A 19652-nucleotide genomic window follows, 5' to 3' on the forward strand; every position below is an offset into this window, starting at 1 on the left:
ATCCAGTGATGTCCTGTTTCAAATTAACCAGGGCCTTTAGGGAACTAAAGAAAGACAAGTGTGGTAGTTATCACCGTTTGTTATGGCCCTCCATATACTCCCTATTGTAGTAACTATGTTACAAAACAATATGAACTATGCTATTCGGACTCGATCGATTTCATATTCAGAAGTATAGTTTTCTGTCCGCTTGGAACGCTGGTGTCTCAGTGTATGACAAAAAATGGGCAGGGGCTTGTGGCTCTATGTGTTAGTGTTATAACTTTACAATTCTGTACCCTGATACGTTCCAGTGTACACATGTATTTATTCTTTTTAGATGTTTGGAACACAGCATGAATTAAATTTCGTAATTAATTTTTTACAATGTTCATTTAAAAATGCTATTATATACGACATATACTACATAAGGAAACCGAAAAAAAACATTAGGTGGGCGTAGTTTCAACTGCGCTCTTTCTTTACAACAGGCTCGTTTTGCTTTCATTGAATTGTGCGCTTTCGCTTAATACCACTGATGACATCACTCTTGCTGGAACATTATAAACTGAGAAACAAAACTGCAAACATCTTTCGCTTAAAGGAAATTTCAGACATCTATGTTTGGAAAGAGCCTTTTGCAATATATGGTGTGTTAAGGCTGGAGGAAAATACGTGTGCAGATGAAGCAGGTTGCCCATAAGGACCGACGACAAGGAAAAAAGAAGACGCGAGAGACCTTCAGAGTCCCCTAAGTCGCAACATTCGTTGAGCGCCTTCTAGGCGCAAAGTGTTCTGGGTAGTCGTCTGCGGAAAATCTCCGATCGCTGCACTGTCGTATTTTTCGACAAGCTACTTGCTTGCGGAATATCTATCCGAGTAGTCTGATAGTAGTATATTGGAATTACGAGATTATCAGAAACATGTATCACATATTTCACGGTGAAGTGGGATCGTCATCTATACGAGAAAGCTGTTACATTTGCAGAGCTGGAATATATAAAAACCTCTGAAAAATCGATGCATGTGGGGTTTCTACATTCACATGAGCCACCTTTCCAAAATGGCGGATAGGTGAGCTGTCAGCAAGTATGATGTGTATCCAGAAAATGAAATACCTGCGTAGGACCATAGCCAGAAACTGTTGTTTTGCAATCAAACGTTCGTATCAAAAGTTGCAGGAAGAAAATCCGTTACTAAAATCACCTGGTCTTCCACGATGCCGACTGCGCATAGACCAATCGTATAATCTTCCGAAACAGTTTAATCGTTTCTAGAACCACGTGTATGAATATCAAGAGCTCAGATGGCAGCCCAGTTCTAAGCAAAGAAGGGAAGGCAAAAAGGTGGAAGGAGTATATAGAAGGTTTATACAAGAGCGATGTACTTGAGGACAATATTATGGAAATAGAAGAGGATGTAGAAGAAGACGAAATGGGAGATACGATACTGCGTGAAGAGTTTGACAGAGCACTGAAAGACCTGAGTCGAAACAAGGCCCCCGGAGTAGACAACATTCCATTAGAACTACTGACGGCCTTGGGAGAGCCAGTAATGACAAAACTCTACCAGCTGGTGAGCAAGATGTATGAGACAGGCGAAATACCCTCAGACTTCAAGAAGAATATAATAATTCCAATCCCAAAGAAAGCAGGTGCTGACAGATGTGAAAATTACCGAACTATCAGTTTAATAAGCCACGGCTGCAAAATACTAACGCGAATTCTTTACAGACGAATGGAAAAACTGATAGATGCAGACCTCGGGGAAGATCAGTTTGGATTCCGTAGAAATGTTGGAACACGTGAGGCAATACTGACCTTACGACTTATCTTAGAAGAAAGATTAAGAAAAGGCAAACCTACGTTTCTAGCATTTGTAGACTTAGAGAAAGCTTTTGACAATGTTGACTGGAATACTCTTTTTCAAATTCTAAAGGTGGCAGGGGTAAAATACAGGGAGCGAAAGGCTATTTATAATTTGTACAGAAACCAGATGGCAGTAATAAGAGTCGAGGGGCATGAAAGGGAAGCAGTGGTTGGGAAAGGAGTGAGACAGGGTTGTAGCCTCTCCCCGATGTTATTCAATCTGTATATTGAGCAAGCAGTAAAGGAAACAAAAGAAAAATTTGGAGTAGGTATTAAAATTCATGGAGACGAAGTAAAAACTTTGAGGTTCGCCGATGACATTGTAATTCTGTCAGAGACGGCAAAGGACTTGGAAGAGCAGTTGAACGGAATGGACAGTGTCTTGAAAGGAGGATATAAGATGAACATTAACAAAAGCAAAACGAGGATAATGGAATGTAGTCAAATTAAATCGGGTGATGCTGAGGGAATTAGATTAGGAAATGAGGCACTTAAAGTAGTAAAGGAGTTTTGCTATTTAGGAAGTAAAATAACTGATGATGGTCGAAGTAGAGAGGATATAAAATGTAGACTGGCAATGGCAAGGAAAGCGTTTCTGAAGAAGAGAAATTTGTTAACATCGAATATAGATTTATGTATCAGGAAGTCCTTTCTGAAAGTATTTGTTTGGAGTGTAGCCATGTATGGAAGTGAAACATGGACGATAACTAGTTTGGACAAGAAGAGAATAGAAGCTTTCGAAATGTGGTGCTACAGAAGAATACTGAAGATAAGGTGGATAGATCACGTAACTAATGAGGAGGTATTGAATAGGATTGGGGAGAAGAGAAGTTTGTGGCACAACTTGACTAGAAGAAGGGATCGGTTGGTAGGACATGTTTTGAGGCATCAAGGGATCACAAATTTAGCATTGGAGGGCAGCGTGGAGGGTAAAAATCGTAGAGGGAGACCGAGAGATGAGTACACCAAGCAGATTCAGAAGGATGTAGGTTGCAGTAGGTACTGGGAGATGAAGCAGCTTGCACAGGATAGAGTAGCATGGAGAGCTGCATCAAACCAGTCTCAGGACTGAAGACAACAACAACAACAACAATCTAAATAACAGTATAAAGTCCTCTTGAGTAGAGCGAATTATTTAAAAGATGAAATTAATTTGAGAATTCAAAGCACAAATAAAATGACTCCACAGGTTTCCGCAGTGATGTCTTTGATGTTAGATCTTGATTGTTGACTCAGCGCCAGTCCTTAAAACTCTTCTGATCCGACATTTTGGCCTTCTTTCTGAGTCCGTCTTCAGGGAAGCGAGTGCACCCAGGGTACAAATATGCTCTGATAGCAATAACCAAGATCTTTTTACAAAACATATTCTCCTCTGAAAAATGTCTTAAAAGAGCAGAAATAGCCCTAGGACAACAGAAAGACTCATCTGTTAGGTCCCCAACTTTGGTTCCGCCGTTGAAGGCTTGGTTGTGAAAAACTTACGAAACATTTACGATTGAAAGTGCTGGTCACTGATGTACTCACCTACCGGACATAATACGAATCCTGTGGCGGAATTTTGCATTTGTTCATGTGACCGGGAGTGCTGGTCAGCCAGGCCCTGTGCCATTGACTGAAAGAGGCGGTGGTCAGAGAGAGGTATGGCCGCGCGGGATTAGCCGAGCGGTCTCAGGCGCTGTAGCCATGGGCTGTGCGGCTGGTCCCGGCGGAGGTTCGAGTCCTCCCTCGGGCATGTGTGTGTGTGTTTGTCCTTAGGATAATTTAGGTTAAGTAGTGTGTAACTTTAGGGACTGATGACCTTAGCAGTTAAGTCCGATAAGATTTCACACACATTTGAACATTTGAGAGGGAGCTATGCTCGGGAATATGGCGGGTGGGGCAGGACTTCTCATTTCGACGTTTCCAGATATTGTTTTGACAGGCTTTGCGACATTCCATTCTGAAAAATCACTTTTGCATGTCTATCACTATATTGTGGCCGTTTGTGTTAAATGGGTGGCTTAAACGCATCAACTGATTTGGATGACGATCTCCAGTGATTGTTTCTGTCGGTTTCAGTAGATTCTAAAACCTTCTCTCTTTTACTGTCATGCCGGTCTTCGACGTCGAACTCACCGTTCTTGAAGCGTTGAAACCATTCTCTGCACGTTCTTTCACTAATAGATGCCTCACCATAGGTATTAATCGAGCATTTTATGAGCCTCATCCACAGATTTCTTCATGTTAAAGAAGAAAAATAAAACTTCCCGCAAATGACCAGAACTGAGCTCGTAACTTGACAAATGACGTAGTCACAAATCGACTAATATTTTGATGGTGTTATGTTTACAAATGCCTAAGATTATTGCATGACACTACCCCCTGCACCAGACCTTGCATCTACTGCCATCTATTGTAAAACGGCGGAAGCAAACTTGAAGACGTAATTTAAAGTTTGTTACAGAACCAGTTTTAACGCATGTCTGTGAAACAGGATATTTTTTAGGGTATTCGTAATACGTAGTTCAAAAATTTCCATGTCCGACATTCATTCATTGAATGGAATGTAAGTGGCCGCTAACAGATTCCTTCAACAAAATTGTCTTCGGTTCAACGGAAATTCTACCATTTTCTCCGCTATTTAGACAGCTGGCTGATATTTTACTCGGTGGTAAAAATTTCTCCCCGGCCGGGAATCGAACCCGGGTCTCCCGCGTGACAGGCGGGGATACTAACCACTATACTACCGAGGACTGCGAAGTTTAAGAAACTGGTGCGATGCTACAACAGTAAAGATCGCTTTCTTACGGCCTTCCGTCACTCGTGAAGATCCGCTGCGCAGCTGAGGTGTATTTGTTGTGCAAAAGGTGCTGATGTGGCTTTACACTGTAGTCTGCCCGTTATCAGCGTGTCCTCGAGAAAAGGCATCCCGTTCAGGCTAGTGATGTAAGACAGGCTGTTTCTCGGAGTAAAAGGCTTCGCAGTTGTTTAACAGGAGTAGAGCAATTTCTTCCGCTTTACGTTTCGCACAACGTAATGTTGATTGCTCATCAAACATTCTTTTGGAGTTACCTGTTTCTTACTTCGTTACAGCGCAGATGAAGCGCAGACCGGTGAAGTAATGTAACTCTAGTTTCATGTCCGAGTTTCCTGTATTCTTCGTGTTCAGCAGCGTGTAGAAATGTCGAGTTTCCGTTTGAAGAAATAACTGTATCTCGTTTTCCTGATAAGAATTTTACACTTAGTGGTATTTTTGTCGACTTCACTGGAGTAATTACAACTCTAAGTGGTCTTATGCGTCATTATGATTACTCTTCAGTCTCAGCAGTACGGTGCATCACACACAGAGTAACTAACAGAACAGCGCATCAAAGGCCGCTTAAAAGACTGACTTCCGAGCTTACGGACCTCCAGAAGTCGCCTGAAAGTCGCTGCTTCTGGGGTGTTTGCAGTTACAAAACGCCCATCACTCTGCTCTGTTGCAGAAGATGCTTCAGCAAATTGCGCCAAAGTTCCCTAGTGGGGCATACCCGGGGCTATTTATAAACAGCGGCATTCCTTCTGTAGTTGGCCAAGGTAGCTACTTTTATTTTTCCTTTTCTAATTTTTCAAGGAGCTTCCACCCTCTCCCCACCTAGCCCATCTATTCGCTTTCAACGTTTTACCTTCCTCGGCTAGGATCTTAGTTATATACTTCAACTTCTTTTTGCTCTTCATTTGAAACAAAATTGAACTAAAAACTTCTGTCTCTTTGACGTCGCAGTTATAATTATATTTATTTCACTATAAAGAGCGCGAAAGAAAAATAAATAATTACATAAGGCTTTCTTGTTGTCTTGCATCGTCACTTTGCACTGCCTCCGCTCCTCGTATCTATTCACGGCTACCGCAGCGGCCTTGAAGCTCTAGGAAGTTCTCACCGTACTTCAGCACACACCTCAGTCCCTGAGAGATGGCAAGCCCCCTCGACAGCCCAGGGTACAGGGCTGTCAGCATTATCTACAATGTAACCTTTATTTGTCTAGATCGCGCATTTATACTCGTAAAATGATATGACCAGTCTCGATGGTGCTAGCAATCATCTTCATACGATAGAATATCGTTACAGAATATAACACGTCACGTTCTACAATCAAGTATTGAGTCATTAAAACTTATGATTCAGTACTTGATTGTACAACGTGGGACGTGTTATACTTTCTAACGATATTTTATAATCTCATGGTGATTACTTTCGACAGCTGCTAAATTGTGATGAACCCGAACTGCAGTTTGATTTCCAGTACCCAATTACAGCCCATGTAGACTATCCCCCACCTACCCTGGATGAGATAAAAACCAGAATCAGACACCTTAAGCAGAATAAGAGTCCAGGTGAAGATGGAATACAAGCTGAAATGATCCTGGCAGGAGGAGAGAAACTTGCAGAAAAAATATACCGACTGATACAGGCAATGTGGACCAAAGAAGAACTACGAGGAGAATGGAAAACAGCTCTGATTTGTCCAATACGTAACAAGGGCGACAAACTGAAATGTGGCAACTATCGAGGAATCGCTCTGCTTAACGTGTGCTATAAGATCCTGTCCAATTGCCTCAAACATAGAATTCAGCCAGTGGCAGAATCAGTAATTGGCGAGTACCAGGGAGGTTTCCGGCCAGGACGGTCAACAGTAGATCACACCTTCAGTCTCCGGCAGCTCACTGAGAAACTGGGTGAATATGGTAAAGATTTGCATATTTTATTCGTTGATTTTAAGAAGGCCTATGAATGCATTCATCGCAAGAGCCTGCTCAACTGTTTAAGGGAGTTTGGCATAGCAGAGAAACTCTGTCTCAACGAAACATGTGCAAAGGTGAAGATGGGAAATCGCGTAACTGAGGAATTTGAAATTGTGACAGGACTCAGGCAAGGAGATGGGTTGTCCCCTATCCTGTTCAACTTTGCCCTATAGAAGATCGTATGCGAGACCTTCGAAGAGAAAGATGGGATTGAAATCGGAGGAAAGAGACTGGCATACTTAGCCTATGCAGGCGACATCTGTTTACTCTCTAGGTCGGAAGAGTAGCTGGAGCAAATAATCAAAGCACTAAAGTAGGCTGCCAGCAAATTTGGGCTAAACATAAACGAAGCCAAGACAGAGCACCTCGTTATGATGCGTGGTCATTGTCAGACTGCTGATCATCTACAATCACTGCAGGTTGGGGACCATTCCTACAAGAGAGTGCAAGAATTCAAATACCTAGGGGCACTTTTCACTGAAACAGAGATCAGTGCCAGAATACAAGCAGGAAACCGATCTTACCACAGCCTAGCACAACTGCTTCGGTCCAGATATCTCTCCAGACAGTTCAAGATTCGACTGTACAAAAACTTGATCCAGCCTGTTGTTCTATATGGCTGTGAGACATGGAGTATCCCGAAACAGGATTTACATAAGCTCCTTGTTTTTGAGAGAAAAGTGCTTCGGAAGATCTTCGGTCCGGTTCTGGATGCAGATACAGGGGAATGGAGCATCAGATACAACCAAGAGCTTGAGGAACTATACCAGCAGCCCAACATAGCAGGAACTGTCAAAGCCGAAAGAATGCAGTGGGTCGGCCATGTGACCCGGATGGAGGATCACAGATGGCCTCGGAAGCTCCTGGATTTCACACCTACAGGAAAGAGACCGCCAGGGAGACCCAAGAAGCGTTGGAGGGATGGACTCCATGAAGATTTAAACCAAGTGTCAATAGATGTGAACGGATGGCGGATAGCAGCAATGAACAGAATGCAGTGGAGGAGGAAACTTGCAGTTGCGTGCGGTCCACTGGGCTTGAAGACGTAGTAGTAGTAGTAGATGGTGATTGCTAGCACAGCCGAAACCGGTGATATAATTTTATTAATCCTCTATCTAAGCAAATAAATGTTAATTGAGAATAAAGATGGCTGTTCCAGTTGTTGAGCATGTCAAGTTATCTATATTACCAAACGGGTAGCCCGAGGCACAATACCAGTTGCAGGCTAATGGCTCGCAGGGACAACAGAAAACTGATTTTCAACGTGTTATATAATCCCACTACCCAGTAGCTATTTTGCAGGGGAATGGGGTATATTAATTAGCATGTACTTTGGTCTGCAAAATCTGAATCTGCCTTTCAGAATGTTCTATCGCCTAAGATTCTTGAGATTTTAATCGTTTCTGTTGTTTATTTTCCATATTTCACTATTTGCTGTTCTTTTGTTAAGATGTCTGTTATTTATTGTACAGGAGAGCTACATAATCTACATATAGTCACTAGATTTAGTTGTGGTAAAGATCAGTAACTTCACTCATCTGACTGGAGGGTAATCCACAGCACGAAAGAAACTTCATGATCGAGTGCATGTTGAAACACGCTCGGTGCAGTTCTCAACGTACGTACCTCGGACCACCAGTGTACTGCGAGTCTTTGTTACCTCAGCGAGTGTTTCTTATGGAAAGTAGCGAAAGGACGATGTGTTTAGGATTTACACTCAGTAAAACTGGCAAGTGGCTAGCGTGCTCCTTGTCTGAACCACCTCGACAGTCGCTGCTGCTTGTGAGAAACTGACCCCAAAATCTCGCGGAAAACGAACGACTGATTTAGTTAAAATCATCGTATAAATTGTATGTTGGTTGTCCTGTTTGTGGTCAAGACAAAAATTTTGCACCTCTTATTGCCTGTATAACCAGTTCTACCCACTTTAACGGAATGTTTGAAAGGAAAATGCCCCGCCATGTCATTTGCTTCTCCAATGGTGTGATGTGAGCCTAAAGACCAATTTTGAGATTTCATCACAAATATGTAAGGGCATGCAAACATTACAAAACTTTCTTTCGCTGCTAATCGCATGAAAATAATGGAAAGAGAAAAAGCTTACTACATATTCGCAGTTGGTTCAGTAAAACTGTATCATCACGCGTGACGTTGTAATTTATTACTTCTTTGCTGATAACTCGCATTTTGCAGGCAGTGTCCACAGACGCCACCGAATTTGCCTGCAACATTATATCATTGCACGACACACAGTTCAACAGATATGACGTCAAATATTGAGATGCGTGAAAAAATAGTTTTTACTTAAAGCAGAGCTCAAATTACCCAACCATACTCATCTTGTGTTTGATAATGAGAGCAGTTCGTGACTTACAACAAACTGTAAACATAATTTAAAATCTTTCCTAAACCCGCTTAGCATCAAATACGTAACACATTAACTCATTTGTGAAGCAATCACATGTGTACAGCTGCTTTATACGTGGAAGTTCGATGCCTTAAAGAATCTGGAGTGGGGATTTTACTGGTTGTTTCAGTTCGACGTTTTGATCTTGGGTGGCGAGCACCAGCCAGGACTAAGTGAAACTAAGGTAGTAAGTTACTAAAAGAGAAGGAAATCGGCGACTTCCAGTCGATAGTATCGAACTAAAAGAGTAAATTTCTCGAGGAGTAAATTTTTCATTTACTTCCGAAGTAAATTTATTTACGCCATTACTGGTGGAGAGTCCCATTGAAGAGTATGCTACTACATTAGTAGCTTAAGGAGGAAATGAGGCCCAACTTTACTTCTAGGCATTAGTAGGAGTAAAGTGAGAAAGGTGAGATCTTTGAGTTCTGTGTTTTAAGCGACAAAGTCGCTGGATTACCTGCACTACGAAGAATGTATGGAGGTGGACCAAGAGGTGAACATCTCGAGAATGAGCGTTGTAACCGAGAGAAGGGACCCACAGTGGTCTCAAAGAGCGGTTTGGGCTTCGTAAAAAATCTTTTGAGTTGCTGCTTGATATGCTGGAGCCGTTACTGCAGCATAATTCTGACAGGAACCGTGCTTCGCCTCCTAGGCTGGAACGTCTTTGTGGACTGCGAATCTTTCGCACAGGTACTTATCAAATCGTAGCAGGGGTCTCATTAATATACGCCGTACTACTTAACAGTTCGATAAACAGTTTAATTGAGTTAAAGCTACTATGTGCGACAGAGCCAAGAAAATATACCAAACAATTCTATCGAAATGTTGGATTCCTAAATGTCATAGGAGTCATAAAAATGGTTCAAATGGCTCTGAGCCCTATGGGACTTAACATCTGAGGTCATCAGTCCCCTAGACTTAGAACTACTTAAACCTAACCAACCTAAGGACATCACGCACATCCATGCCCGAGGCAGGATTCGAATCTGCGACTGTAGCAGCAGCAGCGCGGTTCCGGACTCATTCGCCTAGAACCGCTCGACCACAGCGGCCGACCGTAGGGGTGATACGTTGTGTACATATACCAATACTTTGTCCTTCCTAAGCACAAGCAGAACTATATGTCAGTCGCAAGAATTTCTTTTCTATCAATAAACAAATTATCTGTGATGCCAATACGAAGATTTTTAACGTGGTAACAGTTGTCTGGGATCCATGCATGATGCACGAATTTGGGAGAATATTAGAGTTGCTGCAGAATTTGAAAATGGGCAGTATGATGGGTTGCTTGTTGTACAGTGCGGATATGCTCTCTCCAACCATCTTATGACGCTTGTGTTACGAGTCCGCTGAGGAACCGAATGGCGCTACAACAGAGCCCATATTGCTACCAGGTGCGGAAGAGGGCGGGCGTTCGGTGTTTGGAAGAAACGTTTCTTAATTCTCACTGAAACAATGGATTTAAACCAAACAAGTGTGGGAATGTTATTGTGGCTGCTGCAGTTCTACACAATTTTGCAATAGAAGTTAGAGATGTGTTCCACGCTGATGCTGTGGAGGTGAATGAGAACGAAGAATATGCATTTCAACCAGAAGCAGATGCTGCAGGCCAAGCTACCAGAAGGTCTATTGTACTTAATTACTTTAATTAAAATTGTACCTAGTTTTCTAGTAAAATTAGAAGTTAGTGTAAAACATTTTCCTTCTTAAATGAATAAGTAAGCCACTGGTTTGCCACTACTGCAGTGAAAAGTCACTCATTTTATTTATGTATAATTTTAGAGTTGTCTTTTCTTTAGAAATAATCGAGACACTGTATGACTTTGTATACTCAATTACGAAATATAATTAAAATGTTAATCCACTAGTAAAAAAGAGAAAGATGCCAAGTCTTTTTTTAGAAATAATCGAGACACTGTATGACTTTGTATACTCAATTACGAAATATAATTAAAATGTTAATACCCTAGTAAAAAAAGAGAAAGAAAGGAAAAAAGGACATTTCTTTTATAATATTGCAAATTGAGATAAATATTATAATGTGGTATAAACAAAAATTAGTACCGATGCTGAAGCGATAAACACAAATATTATGCCATACAAGAAACGAGAACTATTAACCACTTGAAAAAAATATCAAGGAAATAAAAGATGTTTTGTACATATGAACATTTTCTTATTCATTCACAAAAAAAAAAATTCTCGAGCACATTCGCTGAAGAACTAGAACCTGAAGATTGCTCCATTACGATCTTGAACTTATTCATAATTTCCATTTTAAGGTTAAGCTCGTCTTCCATGATTTCTCTTTGTCTTTCTATTAATAAGATTTTTGCGTTGTGTTCCTCTAGTATTAAACGCATTTTTAAGGAATGAAGCTCTTCTTATTTTTTCAACAACACTCGGTTCTTCACTACAACCGTATGTTATCTACCTCTTTTGCAGTGTGCATGTTCTTGTAACCTCCAACCAGAGAATGCAGGCCGAGGTTCATGACTATGGCATTAAGTTCCACCTTGAGCAGTTTCATTGCTACTTTCAAAATAGTTGCCATCATCGCAGTTGCTTGAAAGTATCACATTATCTTTAGATGTGTCATTGTCGTTAGCTCCATCTATTCCCTCGAAAACGTTTGGAATCATATCCACAACCATTTGGCTTATATCATCGACCTTCGTCTCACCTACTCCACAGCCAGTTTGAAATCGTTCTCGTATACTTCTAACTTCCATTTTCTTTGCTTTCGTTTCCATTTCCTTCCAGATTACTTTAAGCTGCTCTTGTGATCTTTGTATAAGTACTTCTGCATTGTATTCAACGTGTATTTTTTCCCAAGCATCCTTTTTACTTTTTAACTTGTTGACATCGTGCTTTTGAAAAATGTTTCTAATGGCTCTGAGCACTATGGGACTTAACATCTGAGGTCATCAGTCCCGTAGAACTTAGAACTACTGAAACCTAACTAACCTAACGACATCACACACATCCATGCCCGAGGATTCAATAGCAGTTATGTACTTTTTCATTATTTTATGATATAGCTATTTTTCATTTTCTGCTATGTTTGAACATTTCTTGGCTACCTCCATGTTGCTGGTAGGTCGTACCTCGAACTGGTACTTAAATTAATAAGTGCCACCAACCAACAATGGACGTTGGTAGCTGTAGATGGCGGGGTTAACAATAGATTCTTCCATTAATAGAATGTTTCTTTTTCATAATACACAGATCTTATCATTAATTAGTAAAATAGCATTTAGATTTTACGATTTTAATAATCCAGTTTAATAATCCTTTCTTCGAGTAGATTCTAAAACTATAGCATTGAACATAAATTACGCAAAAGGTGATGTAATAATGTCTGCCGACAGTCAATATTTTCCGAGAGGGAACGCAATGTACGTGCCAGCAGTGTGCAGAAACTGCTTATTTCTTTAGTTAAAAGGCGGTACTGCTGTAGTTACTACTATAGAAGTAAATAGATATTGAGCTCTGCAACAGTTAATGAAAGAGTATATTACTACAGAAGTAATTTACTGAAGTAGTCCAGACTGAAGAAGTAAAAATTACTACAAGAGTAGTCATCGACATTGAACTATTGGGTTTGGGAAAATGGTGTAAGAATTATTCATTTATTTATCGCTTCCTTCAGACCTATCCTTACTCTGTATACATAATAGGTCGTTTTTTAATATTTTTTGATGTCATTATATGTTTTGATTGATGATAAAGTTATGTCTCAGCATAAAAACAGGAATAATAATATTAATATTAAAATACTACTACTACTAATAATAATAATAATAATAATAATTATTATTATTATTATTATTATTATATGGTATTGATAATAGTAATCAGTAACCAATATTGTTGCATTGATATGTAAATATGAATATGCTCTTGAATGGCATCGAGTATGCTACCACTTTACAGGGTGTCCCAATTTAATCTATACCGGCCGATATCTCTGGAGTGGCACAATTCTGCCAAAAATGTTTGAAGTAAAAGTTGTAAAGTTTGAAAGGGATCATGAAATGGTTACCTCGAAATGACCTTTAACCATGTTTTCAGGGTCAAATCAAGGTCAAATTCATTTTTGTCAATGACAAAACATGGTTAAAGGTCATTTCGAAGTAACCATTTCATGATCCCTTTCAAGCTTTACAACTTTTACTTCAAACTTTTTTGGCAGAATTGTGCCACTTTTTGTTCTATATTCGTATTCTACTTGAAAAACACGCATTGTTTGTAGGGAACATGTTTTTCGAAAAACTGTTTGTCGCCAGGGAGCATTTCATTGTAACTTCCCCAGGTTACCAGATTATCGAGAACGAAGCGAGAGCGGGAAAAATTTTCAACGGAAATCTTGTATGAATTCTGAACTCTGCCTACTAGAGAAATTTTCGTGAACTTGAAATGGCCTTGAAATTCTACAGTAGGGATTAACTTGAAAGCAAATGTCGGCTTAGCGAAACCCAATGTGTACCACGTGTAGGTTGTCCAGTGGACTTCGCACATCATTAACCCTAAAAAGGGCAGATTAACACCGTTCTCACTCGAAGTTTAGGATCTCAGATGCTCGATCAACTGCCCGTTTTGCCCAAATGCACATTCGCACTCTCTGCCGTAAATTGGTCTCGATATCATTCAATGTCTGATGGGTGATTGCCTGGAAAGCCGCCCCACCAGTCAAGAATCATACTAAGCGAGCACAGCCGAGAAATTTTCAAAGTCTCAGAAGGTAAAATTTCTCTGAACCCCAGTCGTGATTTCAGATTTCCCGCAATGACGCTTATTAGCTAGCCTCAAAGCTCCACCCTTTTCTTCTCTGATTGTGCCAACACAAGCACAACGCTGGTCTTTGCTGCGGCACCCTCCAAGTGGTGCACATTGAGTTCCGCTAGTGCCGGCGGTATTTCCTTTCAGGTTAATCCCTACTGAAGAATTTGTAGGTCATTTCAAGTTCACGACAGAGTTCAGGAACCATGCAAGATTTTCATTTAAATTTTTTCCCGCTCTCGCTTCGTTCTCGAGATACTGGTAACCTGGGAAAGTTACAATGAAGTGCCCCCTGGCGAGAAACTACTGGTTTTCCGACGAAAATGTTCCCTACAAGCAATGCCATTTTTTCACATCGAATAAAAAGTAGGGGTTACCATTTGGAAAAATGCACTTGATCTTGGTATGACACTGAAAACAGGGGTCAAGCTCATTTCGAGGTAAGCATTCCATGACCCCCATCAAACTTACAAAGTTTAGTAGAGACCTGTTTTTGTAGAATTGTGCCACTCCAGAGATATCGGCCGGTATAGACTAAAATGGGACACCCTGTATACCTTTTTAGGTTTTTGTTATTTTAATTACTACTGTGCGTGCGTGCGTGCGTGTGTGTGTGTGTTTGAAAACAGTCTCGAAAGAACATCGGTACTGTTCCACTTCACGTGTTGTGCGCCTCTCTTCGATGCCCATCCGGACATCACCGTCGCCGGAGTGGAACTGCAAGCTTCCCCGACGAGTGGCAGGTGTGGTACTGCGGCTTCTGCCCTGAATGTCACTCTGATCTTGGTTGCATACCCGCATTCTGTGACGCAGCATTCGCTTTCACATCTTCCACAATACTAGATCCATTGGTCAGCACTTCGTTATTCACGTTGATTCGTGTTGGTGCTGTGGAGAATGGGAAGGGTTGAGTAGTTGCCGCACCCTGCCAAATTATATTTTTTCATGTCGGGAAATGGTGCTAGCAACATTGTCTATTTTGTTCGCCATGAATTAGTATAGTAGTTGCGTAATCTCTATTGGTTTCTTAATTTCATTATAGGAGTCACAGTTAAAGGTAATGTGGTCGGGTGTTCCCTTCTGATCACACCGACAGGCCCGATTTTCTTTTCCGTTAACCAATACATAGGAAACTCGATATAGGACGTGTCCTTTCAGGTAATGTACTAGGGTTTACATAGCCACGCGCTAGTCGTTCTGGAATGAAGTGGAATAATTAGTAGACCCTCCGACTTGTTTCACTGTTCTCTCGGTCGTTCTGCCATATTCTCGCTATTCAATTCCGTATTTGGGTCTTGGTTGTTACGCTGTGGCCTAAGATTTCTTGGGCTTTCGTCAGGTCTTAGCGTAATGTATACTGGGCAGATTCCGAGGATCATAAGTACATCAGTTGGCGTAGTGCCGAAGACCCCTGTGTGTAACGGCTGTAAACTCAGGTAGGTACTTGGGGATCAGAATTACGAGTAAGTTAAATTGGAACGATTACGTAGATAATGGAACACAAAGCAAAGGCTGCAATTTAGAGGCAAAACACTTAGAAAGTGTAACTGGTCTGCTAACGAGACTGCCTACGCTGCTGTTGTCCATCCTCTTCTGGTGTGGTGAGGTGTGGTGTGGGATACGCGTCATCTAGGATCGACCGAAGAAATCGAAAAAGCTGAAAGAAGGGCAGCACGTTTTGTATTAATGTGAGGTATGGGAGGGAGTGTGAGGAATACGATAGGCGAATTGCGGTAACAATCAGTAAAACAAACGCGTTTTTCTCTGCTTGAGGATGCTTTCACGAAATTTCTATCACCAGCTTTCTCCTCAGAGTGTGAAAATATTTTGTTGGCGCCTTCCTTGTTAGGGAGAAATGATCAAAATAAGATACATCGCCGCGCGCGATTAGCCGAGCGGTTTAAGGTGCTGCAGTCATGGAATGTGCGGCTGGTCCCGGCGGAGGTTCGAGTCCTCCCTCGGGCATGGGTGTGTGTGTTTGTCCTTAGAATAATTTAGGGTAAGTAGTGTGTAAGCTTAGTGACCGATGACCTTAGCAGTTAAGTCCCATAAGATTTCAGACTCATTTTTTTTAAGATACATCCAAGCACGCATATTTTCACTCGCGCTGTTCGAGAACGGTAGAGAAATAGCTCGAAGGTGGTTCGATGACTCCTCTGCCAGGCACTTAACTGTGAATTGCGCAGCAATCATGTAGGTGGAGAGGCATAGTCTGAGGAGCAGAGCCCTCTGTGCAGGTCGCAGGGTTGGTTTGTTCGGCGTGCACCGAAGTCTGTGCGTCCAGAAACTTGCTGCGTAGTCTGTGATCGACGTGAAAGTGGCAACACTGCATGCAGCGGTAGCTTGCTGCAGAGCTACGGGCAGTTTTCTGGGCAATGCTGCTCGCTTTGTTTACGGATGTCCGAATGTTTTGTGTGAAGTTACACTTTTTCTGGGGATTGCTTGACTGTCTGGTTATAAAGATGCTTTGTTATTTGGCTGTAGGATTTCTATCTGTCAGAGCCGGAGTCCCATGTGGAATTTACTTCGGAAGTTCCAACCTTTCAGCGTCGGAAGCTGAGCTACGTTAGGCCGTTAGTCGAGGCGCCACCTCCGGCCCTGGCTGCCAGGAAACGGCGGCGCATCTCGGCTGACCTCCTCCACACGGGACGCGACAGTGGCTCTCTGTACCTGCAGCCAGCGACTTCTTGCCGGAGGATAGTGGCCGAGGCAGCTGCGCTGTGTACACACACACACTGCTGTAGGCGAGGCCAGCAAACAACGAGAGCGATAGCTCGTGCCGCTTCCCTGTACGCCACAGCCGGTACCAGCAGCAGGCCAGGCGCCGGGCACCTTATGTGTCACAGCGGGGCGACAGTGACCCACTGTTCGGTCCAGGGCGACTTGCCACAGCACGTGCCGATATACACGGTGTACATAAAATGCGGGAACACTTTCAGGTATTTGTTGCACAGGAACTAAACACTGTACAGATGTCATATGTATTGCATTTTGTTCTAGTGCCTCTCCTCGAAATTCTTCATTAAAAAAGTTGGCTATAGCCAGTGAAAGCGGGCATCTCATGGCGACGCCATCTGTCTGTTCATAATAATTCCGTCAAACAGGAAGTATGTTGATGTGAGCACAAACTCGAAGAGCTTTGTTAGGTTGTTGTCGAACTCAGATCGATGGAGTCTTTCAGTAGTACGCCAGTGAAGAGGGACACTACCGTCGAAGCTCAGTAACAAGTCGCTATCCTGGAGCCGAAGTTCTTGTATATGTTGCACAAAGTGGATGGAATTTGCGGATGTGATGTTCGCATTTTCCCACAAATGGACTAAGGAGACCCGTCAGGTGTTGGGCCAGTTCATAGGTTGCTGCTCCTATGTTGCTGACTATTGGACGCGTAGGTGTCCCATCCTTGTGGACCTTTGGTAGCCCATACAGTCGTGGCGGTGCAACCGCTCGTGGTCCAAGTTTCTTTGTTCAAATGGCTCTCAGCACTATGGGACTTACCATCTTAGGTCATCAGTCCCCTAGAACTTAGAACTACTTAAACCTAACTAACCTAAGGACATCACACAACACCCAGACATCACGAGGCAGAGAAACGAAGTTTCTTGACAGTTCTTCCATTAAAGGTACTGCGAAGAAGTTCAACGGTTCTTCTCTGAATGCGACTTGTCGGGTCTCCTTCTATCCTTCTGTACGCTGCGTCATCGAGAAGTTCGTACATTTTTCTCTTATAGGAGCAGTACTGTAACATTGCCTTTGTCAGCAGGCCACATAGACGGGACAGCTTAAATGAATTTCTCGAACACCTCAGCTCGCTGCACCCCAACATACAGTTCACGGTGGAGGTGGAGCAGGATGGTGCCCTACCCTTTCTTGACGTCCCGGTGAAACGGAAACCTGACGGCAGGCTGGGACACAGTGTATATAGAAAACCTACACATATCGATTCGTACCTGCCTTCAGTTGCCACCACAACTCCCAGCGTGAAGGCGTTTTGCGCACACTTGCTCACAGGGCACGATCGATCTGCGATCAAGAACTTCCAGCAGAACTGCAGCACCTCGAGACAACATTTCGGAAAAATGGATACAACCATAAGGAAATAAGATACGCACTCAGATAGACTGCACCAAGAGAACAAGAAGAAGAAACAGAAGAACGCAAGTCATTGGCGTGGATTCCCTTTCTCGGAAACACCTCAAGAAAAATCCGTAGAATCCTGGGGAAACACAATGTGAAACGTGCATTCCGACCCCCCTGCAAAAACCTTGACTGCTGGATTCAGTGAAAGGTGACCTAGGCCTTCGAAAACCAGGAGTTTATCAAATTCCCTGTCAGTGCGGAAAATCATACATTGTAGATGAGAGGTGCCGTGAACACATGCGCCATACCAGGCCACTAAATCAGCCGTGGCTGACCCTTGTATAAAAGACTGGCCATAGTATGGACTATGAAAAATCAAAAATACTCTGTCAATCCTCCTACTTCTGGGACTGCGTTACTAAAGAGGCCATCGAAATCCGACTACAGGACGATCCCATTAATAAAGACAGCGCCCTTCAACTTAGGCTTGGAAGCCTGCACTCAGCCTGGAGAGAAAGATGCGGTCCCAGAGAGCGAGGTCCTCCCCCGACGTCGGCAGCAGGGAGACTGCAGTCCCCAGTTCAGACCCAGGCGCCGCCTCCCCCACCACCTCCAGTAGCCTCCGCGCCGGCCTCACCGAAGACACCAGGAGAGGAACGGTGGAGGGGGTAACGGCTAATATATGTAGGGCGCCGAGAGGAACAGCGCAGCATTCGTTAGGAACCAGCTGAAGATGTCAGCGTGTACGTCTGCCGGAATATTGTGGAGAAATTACGACGCTACCCGGTCGGACACCCGAGAACTGTTCAAACTTCCAAAAGTAAACATTAGTTAAAGAAAATACGAAAGCAAATAAACGAATTTTTCCATAAAAGTATATAGTGTATGTGAAAGTGTGCAGTGTATTCACAGTGTTCACCAACAATATCGTCACACCACTGAAAAAAAAACTGTTTCTTATATTTCAGTTTTCTGAGTCTCCTTGATTTTATTTTGCATAGCAGAAGAGTGTGCCCACAAATGCGACAGACACAATTCGCCATGTGAAGGTGGTTATGTATATAGCGTGCCAAACCAACACACCACTGCAATTCATAACAACCATCATTTTAAGTTTATTTACTATTGTTTTGTGGAAATATACCAATAATACGATTCGTAAAGATTTCTCCATATATAAAATTCCCCCCCCCCCATCTCCCTCTTTTTGTCTTCCTCTCCTTCTCTCTCTCTGTCGCTCTCAAACACAATTTCAAATCTACCCCTCACTAAATCCAGTACAGTACCTTTTTTATATATTTCTTATTGTTGTCATACATGAATTTCATAATCAATATACTAAAACTACAAACATTTTTAAGAGATGCCACCTTCTACATCTACATTTATACTCCGCAAGCCACCCAACGGTGTGTGGCGGAGGGCACTTTACGGGCCACTGTCATTACCTCTCTTTCCTGTTCCAGTCTCGTATGGTTCGCGGGAAGAACGACTGTCTGAAAGCCTCCGTGCACCCTCTAATCTCTCTAATTTTACATTCGTGATCTCCTCTGTAGGTATAAGTAGGGGGAAGCAATATATTCGATACGTCATCCAGAAACGCAGCCTCTCGAAACCTGGTGAGCAAGCTACACCGCGATGCAGAGCGCCTCTCTTGCCGAGTTTACCACTTGAGTTTGTTAAACATCTCCGTAACGCTATCACGGTTACCAAATAACCCTGTGACGAAACGCGCCGCTCTTCTTTGGATCTTCTCTACCTCCTCCGTCATCCCG

General features: G+C 42.6%; 1 protein-coding gene and 1 non-coding gene across 3 annotated transcripts in view; one reads left to right on the plus strand and one right to left on the minus strand.

Moving 5' to 3' along the window:
- Positions 1-19652, plus strand: part of LOC126292139 (uncharacterized) — a 670252-nt gene that overhangs the window by 646504 nt on the left and 4096 nt on the right. The window lies entirely within an intron of this gene.
- Positions 4508-4579, minus strand: Trnad-guc (transfer RNA aspartic acid (anticodon GUC)). The gene has a single exon. It is a non-coding gene; the product is annotated as a tRNA-Asp (tRNA).

Source organism: Schistocerca gregaria, chromosome 9, assembly GCF_023897955.1.
Source record: "Schistocerca gregaria isolate iqSchGreg1 chromosome 9, iqSchGreg1.2, whole genome shotgun sequence".
NCBI classification, from domain to species: Eukaryota; Metazoa; Arthropoda; class Insecta; order Orthoptera; family Acrididae; genus Schistocerca; species Schistocerca gregaria.